General features: G+C 43.1%; 1 long non-coding RNA gene across 3 annotated transcripts; it reads left to right on the forward strand.

The window, feature by feature from the left end:
• Window positions 1–55: 55 nt before the first annotated feature.
• On the forward strand, window positions 56–6016 carry LOC130734304 (uncharacterized). 3 transcript variants are annotated; one of them, XR_009017897.1, is made up of 5 exons: window positions 56–437; window positions 1052–1149; window positions 1950–2027; window positions 3166–3469; window positions 5249–6016. It is a non-coding gene; the product is annotated as an uncharacterized LOC130734304 (long non-coding RNA). The 3 variants fall into 3 exon arrangements; XR_009017895.1 differs by having other exon boundaries at window positions 3166–3464; XR_009017896.1 differs by lacking the exon at window positions 5249–6016 and adding an exon at window positions 4079–5078 and having other exon boundaries at window positions 3166–3464.
• The last annotated feature ends 5520 nt before the right edge of the window (window positions 6017–11536 follow it).

An 11536-nucleotide genomic window follows, 5' to 3' on the forward strand; every position in this document is an offset into this window, starting at 1 on the left:
AGTCACTTGCTCATGTGTCAATTTTAGGTGCACTCTGCTACTAGAATGATTCTTCAAGCATTTTTTCCATGTGTCATTCCAATAACCGCCAGCGTTCATCTTGAGCCAGGATCGAACTCTCCATGAGATTCCTAGTTGCATTACTTATAGCTCACCTCATCCTAGAAAGCCACGTGTCACTCCCTTCTTTCTCTTCGCTGTTGAATGCGTCCCTGAAATCACTGGCCCTTAGTTGCTTCATCTTCCTCCGTTTGAATTCGTGAGATTGGGAACCCTAAGCCTCATTTCCTCCATGAAATTCTCATCACACAACCTCCACGACCTCCTCCACAAGTTCGTGAGAGTGGGAACCCTAAACCTCATCTCCTCCATGATACTTAGCTTTGTCGACTTTCGGTGCCACAACAAACACCACCAATCTGAACAAATAGCACGAGGTAAAGCTCTCACTGAGTCTTCTCTTCATTGTGAAATGTGGGTCGTGTTTGGTTTAGGGTTTTATCGTTCACATCAAACCTACAATTTTCAAGTATCCCAACCACCTGGTGATTCTATTTCGATTAATTAACATGATATTCTGTCACTCATGGGATTTATTGAAATGATTTTGATTGGAGTGATGCTTTGTGACTTTTCCTTGCCCAACTTCATAGTCCTCATTTATTCAAATTTCAATTGTTCATGTTTGTTTGTCGTGAATATATCATTATTGATTTTCATTTGACAAGAATTAAACAGTATTTAGATTTGAATATTTTCCATGAAAAATGAGTTTAATTGTGATGGTGTAAAACAATTTTACACAGACCAATCACAATATCATGTAAGAGAATTATTACACATTCATTTTAAATTTTAATCAAAATAAAAGTACATTTTCTACCAAAATTGACACTACATAGACCTTTAATTCTGAAAAAATTACGAGTCAGTTCTGTTTTTTGTCCCTTTAAGCAGGGTAATTGGTTCTTCACTCAGAAGTCATTCAATTCATTGAACATATCAAAATCAAATTATATAAGCTATGATCAAATAGATTATGATGATGCAGGGTAAGAGTGTTTCAGAGGCTGGAGAGATTGGTGATCGAGCAATTTTAAGTAGAAGGCTCAGTGAGAGAAGCAGTTTCACTTTGTTATTTGACCACAGGTCAGAGTATGGAGCTTAATTTTGTTAGGCCTTTAAAACCTGATCTCACTTAATTCCCCTCCTTCAGTGAATGAAATAAGGCTTAATTGCAACTTTGGTCCCCGACGTTTACCAATGCCACGATTTTGATCCCCCACCTAATTTAATTACATGGATGGTCCCCGACGTTGTAGGCCGTGTGCAACGTTAGTCCTACCGTTTATTTCTTAATGGAGGAGGTTTACGTGGACGTCCAGTTGGAGAGAGAAAGGAGGTATGAGGAGAGAGGGAAGCACGTGAGTATCACGTGACCCTTATCTGAACCCATTATACCCAAACCCCTGACCTCCCTGGAACGAAGAAGGTAACGCGATTTAGATCCCTAGGGTTTCAGATTTGGGTATAATGAGTTCATATAAGGTTCACGTGAGTTCACGTGATACTCACGTGCTTCCCTCTCTCCTCAGATCTCCTTTTTCTCTCCAACTAGACGTCCACGTAAGCCTCCTCCATTAAGAAATAAACGGTAGGACTAACGTTGCACACGACCTACAACGTCGGGGACCATCCATGTAATTAAATTAGGTGGGGGACCAAAATCGTGGCATTGGTAAACGTCGGGGACCAAAGTTGTAATTAAGCCATGAAATAATAGTGGGTTCTGAAGAGACAAAGCCAGTGAGATCCCTTTAACACTTTTTGATGGTGTCAATGATTTTGATTTTGGTCGGTATTAAATAATCATATCTGGTTTATTGCTCAGATTGTTAAAATTTCCTCATGATCATCATATGCAAGTTTTGGTCTGTTTCTATCTTTAGGAACAATGTAAAGGTTTGGCAGAGTTACTGAACTACGCTTCATGTCTGCTTCACCCATCAGTTTTTGCAATACTTGAGGTAATTAATATCCTAACCTTTTATTGCATTAGTGTCATTTTTGGTTTAGTGCTAATGATATATACTTAGATCTTGACTTTACACAATTAAACCAACTCGAATTTTGGAATTATTACAATGTGTTTTTTTAAGGAAAACATTAATAGTAACTCATAATCCAACCAAGTGCCCACTTAATTGTAACACTACTACTATTTCCATATCAGTTGGGAGATATGTAACATGATATGTAGAAAAGGGTCCAGTAGTAATTCACTTTAATTATATGCAATTTTATTTTGATCTCTTCTACAATCTCTCAAAATTAAGTGACATCTAACTACTGAAAGGCCTTAGTGTTTTCATGGACTTAACAGATCAAAGGCTTTTTTCTTATAGAAAATGTTAATATTCAGGTCTTTACAAGATAAACACCGCAGAAGTTATTTGGTCGAACAGTTGCAGGTGTTACAGGCGAAGAAACTATTCTTTACCTTGACCTTCCTTCTAATATGGTTTATCCCTCTTTGTATCTTTATCGAATTGCTGCCTTGTAATACATACTCATAGGTTCAAACTTGTTGATAAAGAATATAGTTTCAGAAAGGAGGGAAAGTATTATGGCTGCACTTGCTAGTGTGTTAAAAGCAGCAAGTTTCTACAATTTTATTCTTGTCATTACCCAATTTTCTCTCCAACTATTCCAAAAGCTTAACCTATTAGGTGAAGAGTGAAGACACATGAATTGTTTTATATCTACTTCTAACAATATTTGGCTACCTTATAATAACTCTAGCTAGCAGCCACAATTTTGGATGATATAGATATAACTCTGTTGGGTATTAGGATTTCTCCTTCTATTGCATCTACTTATACTGAAAAACTAAGTGCATATTTTGAAATCACTTCTATAGCATTTATTCTAAAGCCAAAATAATGTTCGACACGAGAAGCTGATCATGTGAATGGCTTTTTAGATTGAGATAAAGAGAAGCTTGTCTAAATATGTTATAAGTTATATCTTGGTTCTTGCCCATATATCTGTTAGTCCTATTTCATTTTGATAATCTGGATCTTTTTCCCAAATTCACATGTAAAAAATGAAGACAGGCTGCATCAGAGTTTGGAAGTCATGAAGAGAATGTAATGTTTGATGCAGGTCAAAACCGGGGATTGTGATACTTTTGTAGCAGGACTAGAGTTTGGAGTGATGGGGTGTCTACTTTTGCAGCAGAGTTCAATGCAATGAATCCTTGGAGAGCCTATGTCTATGCTATCATCACAAAATGTGTCTCATTTTCTGCTGGCATCTTAATGTACTGAGTTCGTCCTAATTTTACATGACAAAAAGAAACTCAGAAATTCACAGAAATGGGGGTGGGGGTGTGAAGAGATTTTAAAGCTGATCAAAAGCCTGGTCACAGAACATGAACCTGGTGCTAATTCATCACAATAGAGGTAAGGTAATGTATGAAATGAAATTTCAATAGCTTTAAGACCCAATTGGCTTGCAATTGAGCGAAATAATTTTTCATGGAGTTAATTAGCATAGCATGGTTTAATTCCTTTATAGTTTAACACCAAAAGAGGTCATGGAATTCTGTTCTGTTTCATTGATAATCTTCCTCAAGGAGAAACAACTAATGAATTCTCTAGGAAAACCTCCACCATCAACTTTGAATAGTTACAACTAAATTTATGAAACTGCAGTTAAAACTAAAACTTGCATTAATTGCTATCATGCAATATTTTGTTCTAGTTCCACCCTTTCCTTTTCCCCTAATTTTTACTTGTTTTATTCTATTATGAAATAATTAGTAAAATTGAGATAAAAAAGTTACAACTCTTCAATAGAAGAATCTCGGAGGAACTTCACTTAGATTGGCAGCTAACCGATTACATATAGGCTGGGGAGCTTGCGAATCCTACTCTTGGAGTTATAGACCCAGATCCTTAAAACCCAATCAAGCTCAATGACCAAGTGAATTTCAAAATGTTCAACTTCTACATGTAGACTTGTCTATGATGCAGGCATATTTGTAACTTAACTACAATGCTATGAATTTGTCTAGGTTTCGTAACTTGTCCATTCTCAATTTCCCATGGTGTGATGTGTAAAGATTATAACACATTAGATTGACAGTTGAAATCATCATAAAAAGCAGACGTGCACTGAAATACAGGAAGAATAACCAGAAGAAGAAGTGAACCTGAAAGTTTTCTGCATGTACTTCACCAGAAGGCACTGCAAACACAAAAACATGAAGGGCTATAATGACTAGGACTCTGCTTCAAACATGATATTTGTGAAGCCTAGATCAAGACACCTGCAAATTGCCCATCGAAAACACATTGCTTCTGCAATGACAGGTTGTGACAAAATTTACCTTGACTCCTCCCATATCAGTTCGCGACGAGCATTGCAGAAATTGATTTGCTGCTGCGGACTTGTGCATATGAGAGGAAACAACTGGTGCGGAACATGCAGATAGACCAAGTTGAATTGTTTGTTGAATAATATTCGATTGTGTCGCATCCCCACAGCCCAAATGAATTCTATATGTGTGCTAACAGTTTCCACATCGTCTAATTGAAGCAGATTATCAACCCGGGAAGGGTTTCTACCACAGTTAATTAACAGCACATCATAATTTGAGTACGTTAATAACTAGTGTTGAGATAAGCAAAAAAAATCAAAATTTGAGTAAGGTCAAGTTCGTGATCATTGAATGTTCCATCCACATTGGGCCATTTGGTAGTAGATATTTCTCTCACATGGTTTTTGCAATTGCATCATATAACTGCAAGTTTAACCGCATAAGTTTATGATTTTCTGCAACTGCAATTTAATCCTTGATTCTCTATAGTCTTTTGATTTGGTTTAATTAGGATTACAACATGCATCGCAGTATTAAAAGCCTACTACCCCTTTCCACCAAATCTCCCCCCAAAAGAAAATTTAATAAATCCTACAATTGAATTAACTCAGAGGCACATTTATTTGCCCGTGCTTTATTCATAATTCAGATTCAGATTGCTTGCTTGCTCCCATCAGAACAAAACCAAATATAATAGAGACATCCAAAATGGCCTAGTAATTTTCACGCTTCCATTAAATCACAAAATTATGGGGCTCTATGCATCGATCTTCAATCAATTTGATTACAAATTCAGAACCACGTAACAAAAATTAATATATGAAATTCTCGTATATATCCATCATTAATTGATGAAATCTGCAGGTGTCACGAGAATCTAGAAGTGTTGCGCGGTGTCGTCGCCGTTGATTGGGGTGAAGAAAGGAGTCACGGCGAAGAGCTTCTTTCTGGCGAGGCAACTGGGGCGGCGGTTAGCGGTTACCGCAAAACACGGGATTCCGTTATCCTGGTTAAGTGGCAGTTGATCAAATTCTGTGGGAGAAGACGGTGACGACGGTGAGAGTTGTTGTGTTTCTGAGAGAGAAATGCGGTGGGCCCACCTTCTTGCAGAGACCTTGGAGTCCCTGAGTTTTGCAAGTGCTCTTGGTCTTAAGTACCTATTTGGGGATGAAGATGAAGATTTACATGGTGATGATGATGATTCCTTTGTGTTTGGGCATTCTCTCATAGTCATGATGATGATGATTGTGAATGAGAAAAACGAGTGAGTGAGTGAATGGAATGATAGAATGAATTGGAAAATGAAGTGGAGAGGGTGGTGGTTTTTAAAGGGTTCACTTTATGGTGGGAAACAACGGTTCACTACTGATTTACTACCATTCTCGTCATGGTCACACTCTTTCGACTACTTGGCCACGTGATTTGCAAATTTTATTACATTTTATTATTGATTTTTATTTCATGTTTTAAAGACGTCCGGAATTATAGCTGATAGTTCAAGTGGTAAAAGCTTAGAGACATATGAGTTGAGCAGGAAAAGGTCTAGGATCAAATCTTGAAGGAGGAGAGTGCAATTTATCTTTCATTTTTTTGAACCGCAATTTATCTTTCTTATATGCCAAAAAAATTCAGTTTGGACAGTTATCTATTAATTTGAATTATATATTAAAGTTATCTTATATTTTATTTCGGTGGTTGATTTGGGGCTCTATGCATCGATCTTCAATCAATTTGATAACAAATTCAGAACCACGTAACAAAATTAAACTATGTATGAATTTCTCGTATCAATCATAATCTGATACAATCTGCAGGTATCATCAGAATCATTAAAAGTGTTGTGCGTCATCCCCTTCGATTGTGGTGAAGAAAGGGGTAACAACGAAGAGCTTCTTTCTGGAGAGGCATTGGGGGCGGCGGTTAGCGGTTACCGCGAAACACGGGATTCCGTTATCCTGGTTAAGTGGCAGTTGATCAAATTCTGTCGGAGAAGAGGGTGAAGAAGAAGGTGAAAGTTGTTGTGTGTCTGAGAGAGAAATGCGGTGGGCCCACCTTCTTGTAGAGACCTTGGAGTCCCTGAGTTTTGCAAGTGCTCCTGGTCTTAGGTACCTGTTTGGGGATGAAGATGAATATTTACATGGTGATGATGATGATGGCTTTGGGTTTGGGCATTCTCTCATAGTCATGATGATGATGATGATGATGATGATGATGATGATGATGATGATGATGAAGAATGAGAAAAATGAGTGAGTGAGTGAATGGAATGATAGAATGGATTGGAAAATGAAGTGGAGAGGGTGGTGGTTTTTAAAGGGTTCACTTTGTGGCGGGAAACAACGGTTCACTACTAATTTACTACCATTCTCGTCCTGGTCACACTCTTTCGACTACTTGGCCACGTGATTTGCAAATTTTATTACACTTTATTACTGATTTTTATTTCATGTTTTAAAGAGGTCCCGAATTGTTCCGTGCTAGAACATAGAGAAGGAAGGTAGCACCCAAAGTATGAGGAAGGTTATGAGAATGCTTAGAGAGAGAAACTCTAACCGCTTAGAGAGAGAAAGTATAACTGAATTTCAATGCTATTATTATTCAAATGAGCTAAGAGTCTCTTACAATTGATATTTCTCTCTTATTTATAGAGGTGGAGTTGGGCTTTGGCGCCTCTTTCCTATTCAAATGGGCTAGTTGGGCCTCAGGAAGGGTGGCCCAATGTCATGGCGCGTTCCCTGCCTAAGGTCAGTTTCCCTGGGCGAGGGACCCTAGGGTCTCGCCCAGTCCACAAGTCCACAAGACACCGAGCTCAAAGCATGAGAGCTAAGTGTGTCTTTAAGTAAGAAATAAGGCGAAATCCCTAAGAATACTGACTAAGACCTAAAAAACCTTAAAAATCTAGAAGTGAAAAACAATGGCCAACATGGCCTGATAAATAAAGCCTTTGCAGTCAACACTTTGGATCTCCAGTCGTGCCCTCCTCTTCTAGGCGATCCAAGTCCACAAGCAGGCTTGTGGCGACGGCTTTTAGTCCGCCCGCTTCTGCATAGGCACGCACGTGCCTCGAAGTGACACCGGGGTCAGTGAATCCACAAAATCTCAATCACTATCTTTGACATGACCTTTCCAGCCATGTCACAACTTTGACAATTTGAATTTCAACCAATCGGCAGCAACCGTTGCGGCTTTCATTTAATGCGGCACCCCCGTTTCCCCAAAATCCGTGTCACGTCTCCTGAGGTAATCATTCCACCTTTGCCATGATGAGGCACGATTTCCCAACCGTTTCTTATCATAACCTTTAAGTTCAACTCCTTTCTCTCACTTGCCACTTTCGAAACCCTCCACAGCCTTGCAAAGTTAACCAAGCTATTACCTCAGCATCTTCTCCTCTTCCGTCTCAGTTCCTTTCTGCAAAAAGATGACTCCTCAACGCCGCACCAAAAGATCCCCACGACTCCAAAGCCCCGCTCAAACATCCCGCGCCCCGACCATTCCTCCTCCTGCCGGGGGGCATCCCCTTCATGAAAACCAAAAGAATGCCTTCTGGCACAAAATTCTTTCTACCCTCCCTTCGTCCGCTACCAGAGAACCCGTTCTGAAAGCCATCTGCCAACCCTCCGAGTTGTCCACCGACAAATCCATCGCCGAGCTGGCCCGCCGGGTCGGAGGGTTATGCTATGAAAATTCTCTCGAAGATGTCCTTATCACCAGCCGGGGCTTGAGCAGCCGTTGCCCCTGGAAGTGCCGCACACTCGAGCAAGGTGCGGAAGAGCCCCACTTCTTCTACGTTTATGAGTACTTCTTTCTTGACCTGGGGATCAAACTACCCTTCTCCCCCTTTCTTTGCCAGGTTTTGAGAAAAATCAATGTAGCCCCAAGCCAACTTCATTTGAACGCCTGGGCCTTCGCCCGATGCTACGAGATCCTGTGTGATGCCATCAACCTTGAAGCCAAAACCTCCTATTTCTTTTACTTCTATGGCGTGGAGCCAAGATCCTTGAAAGCTGAGACTCTCGGGTGGGTATCCCTGAAGTCCCGAACGGGTCGACAACGTCTCCAACCTTATAAGATTAATATCAAGATGGGGCTCGGGCGCCGATATTTTCGCGTAATCGTGCACCCCTCCTATCCTGAAGCTTTCACACGCCGGGATGGGACTGCTTCATTTCCTCTTTACTGGACCGAGGATCCCTGCGACGTTCCCCCGCCACCCGACACATCACTGGATAATGAAGACAAAGTCATCCTCGGCTTCCTCGCTGGGTTCCCCATCCTGGAATGCTCCCAGTTGCTCGAAGCCGCTCGCGAAAACACACTCCACACCCTCCTAGAAGGGATTGACTTTACTGCGGCCGCACTACAACGCGCCTTAACTGCCGATCCACTCGAGTTTCCTCCTGTTTTCAATACCCAGGTGAGCAAGAGGAAACGCGTCGCCGCCGATTCTGATGCCGAGACTGCCGCTCTTCCGTCGAAGAAGGTCATAGGATCTTCCTCAGCTGACCCCGTTCCCGGCGCAGCTGGGACTGATGAGGCTACACCGGTTGTCGCCCCATTGCATCCTACTGACGACCTGGCTCCCAGATCCCATGGTGATGCCGCTCCGCCTTCCCCCCCCGAAGAGGTCTCAGAAATCAAAAAAAGTTAACCTTGGTTCAGAGGGAAAATCCGGGGTCGAGACTTCCTCGCCCCGCAAGTTGAAAAAGAAGAAAAAGAAAGGAGAGAAATCTTCGACTGGTGAAGCATCCGCCCCACGCCTGGAGAAAAAGAAGAAAAAGAAAGGCGAGAAACCTCCAGCTGACGAAGCGTCCGCCCCACACCTGGCGGGCGAAGAGACGCCGAAGCACTTGGGCGGTGCTGAGTCCTCACCTTGTCCGGAGGGGGTTTTCGCTTGTCAGCAACCTTCTGAAAATTCTCCCCAAACAACTCCTTCTCCTGATCCAATCGAGGCGGACCCAGCTGGAGCATCTCTCGCTCGACCGGCGAGCCCTCAGGACGAAGGTGCAAACTCCCAAGGGTCGCCAGTCTTTTGCTCCCCCAATGCTGAAACTAACCATGCTACTTCCGGCGACCAAACGGGACCTTCAGCAAGCCAACAACCTTTCCTCATCGACTTTATGTTGTCAAACGCCTTTCTTGGCAATATGAGAGCAGCCGAGATTCCTGACCTTGACATCGTAGTGCAGGAAGCCCTCAACCACCTCTTACGAGCGGGGTGCCTCTTTGCCCAACTATCCCAAGACTCAGCTTCCTCCGCAGAAGTGGAGAAACTTCAACAAGAGGCTGACGGTTACCGCGTGGCCACGCAGGAGGCTCACAAGGAATGGGACAAGTTGCTGACCCAAGTGGCAGCTCAAACGAGGAAACTGACCAACGTAGGCGTTGAGATGAACTACTACGACGAGGACATGGCTGCTTGTAAGGAGAGGACGGATGAATTGGAGTTGGATTGGTATGAACTTCAACAAGAAGTGAAGGCAAAAACGGAGTCAATCAACGCCGACAAGGCCACTTGCATCGTTCAAGGCCAAGAGATCGCTTTCCTTTAGAGCGAGTTGGGAGCGACGAATGAGGCCCTGGCTGACGTGAGGTCGCAACTTGAGGCAGAAAACCAGGCCCTCGCAGATATGGACTCCAAGATCAAGACCTCTCAAGCCAGGTTGGTAGCTGACGTTGCTGCTGAGGTCGTGGAAGAACGTGGCCGCGGCTTCTTTCTTGCCAAGGCTCAAGTTCAACATCTCTATCAAGGAATTAACCTTGATGGAATGGGAGCTTTCAAGAAGATTACCCCGCATGGGCTTGTTGGCCCTGACGATCCTCCGGGCTTCATTGCCGAGCATTTCGCCGCTGCTGAAATTGAGAGGGAAAAATCGTCAATGTAAAGATAGCTATGTTTTGTCATCTTTTGTAAATATCATCTTTTGTAATGAATTAATGTTGTTATATTTTTCTTTATTTTGACTTCGTCTTGCGTCTTTCCGCCGCCATTTAGGCAATTTTTAAGGAGTTTTCGCCTTGCGCTCGCCCGGCGCCATTTAGGCAATTTTTCGTTCGCCCATCGCCATTTAGGAAATTTTTCGTTCGCCTTGCGTTCGTGTAGCGATTTGAAGGTGTGCCGAAGAAACTAGGACTTTTGCTCATTTTGAGGCTTTCATTCACACCAATATTTCCCGTAAGAGCAGGTCTGGCCTTGGCGGTTTCATCCCGCCAAGGGCTTACACTGCTGGGGCCCAATGGCCATATGGGTTTACCCAGACTTATGCCTAGTTTATTTTCTCGCCCATATTTCGGGGAGGCCTCGTATTCCCAGATTTCGGGGATACTAAGGGGATAAGGGACCCACCCCATTTTGGGGATGAGTCGCTTTCCCGAACACATCGCCAACGATTGGTCAGCGTTTCGCGTTGGACTTTCCCGGAGCAATCCCCAGACATCAAGGTCGTGTTGGGATTGCCACCTTCGGGGAATTTTTCCCACCGAGCGAACGTGACGTGTTAGTTGAGTTGCTATTTGGATAGCACCGGTTCGCGCCGGACTTTCCCGGAGCAATCCCCAGATATCAAGGTCATGTTGGGATTGCCACATTCGGGGAATTTTTACCACCGGGCGACCGTATCTTTTGAATTAGGAGTATTGCTGGTGAATATCCTTTTTGTATTTCATTTGTAAAAGATTTTTTGTACATCGAGAGATGCCTCATTAAAAAACCCCCGTGTCGGAGAAAAAATGTGCATCTTTATTTTTGATCCTACTGGCTTTGATCCGACCCTTCCGCTGCGCTCTCGCCCTTGTCAACGAACTTCCCTCTCAAAGTATCGTGCCCAGAACCTCATCCTTTGTTCCTGACGTGCTTGCCACCCACTCCACGCCGCCGCGGATTTGGCGTTCTTGCCAGCTGGTTGTCAATTCGCTCTCTTGCACGCTCCTCTTACCTTTCTTGCCCCTGAAGACCTCTCCTCCCGCCGATTTCCGCTGCCTTACCCTGGCCTTACCTTTATCCTTGATGCGGTAGGTCGGGCCTCCTCGTCCTACCTCTAGCTTATCCCAATCCTGTCCAAACAACTCTGTTCTTTTCTTCCCGCCCTCCTGGCGTTGGAGAATTCTTAAGTCCGCCCCTGGGCTTACCACCCTTCTTTCTCCCTGCACGCT

This window comes from Lotus japonicus, chromosome 1 (genome assembly GCF_012489685.1).
Source record: "Lotus japonicus ecotype B-129 chromosome 1, LjGifu_v1.2".
NCBI lineage: Eukaryota > Viridiplantae > Streptophyta > Magnoliopsida > Fabales > Fabaceae > Lotus > Lotus japonicus.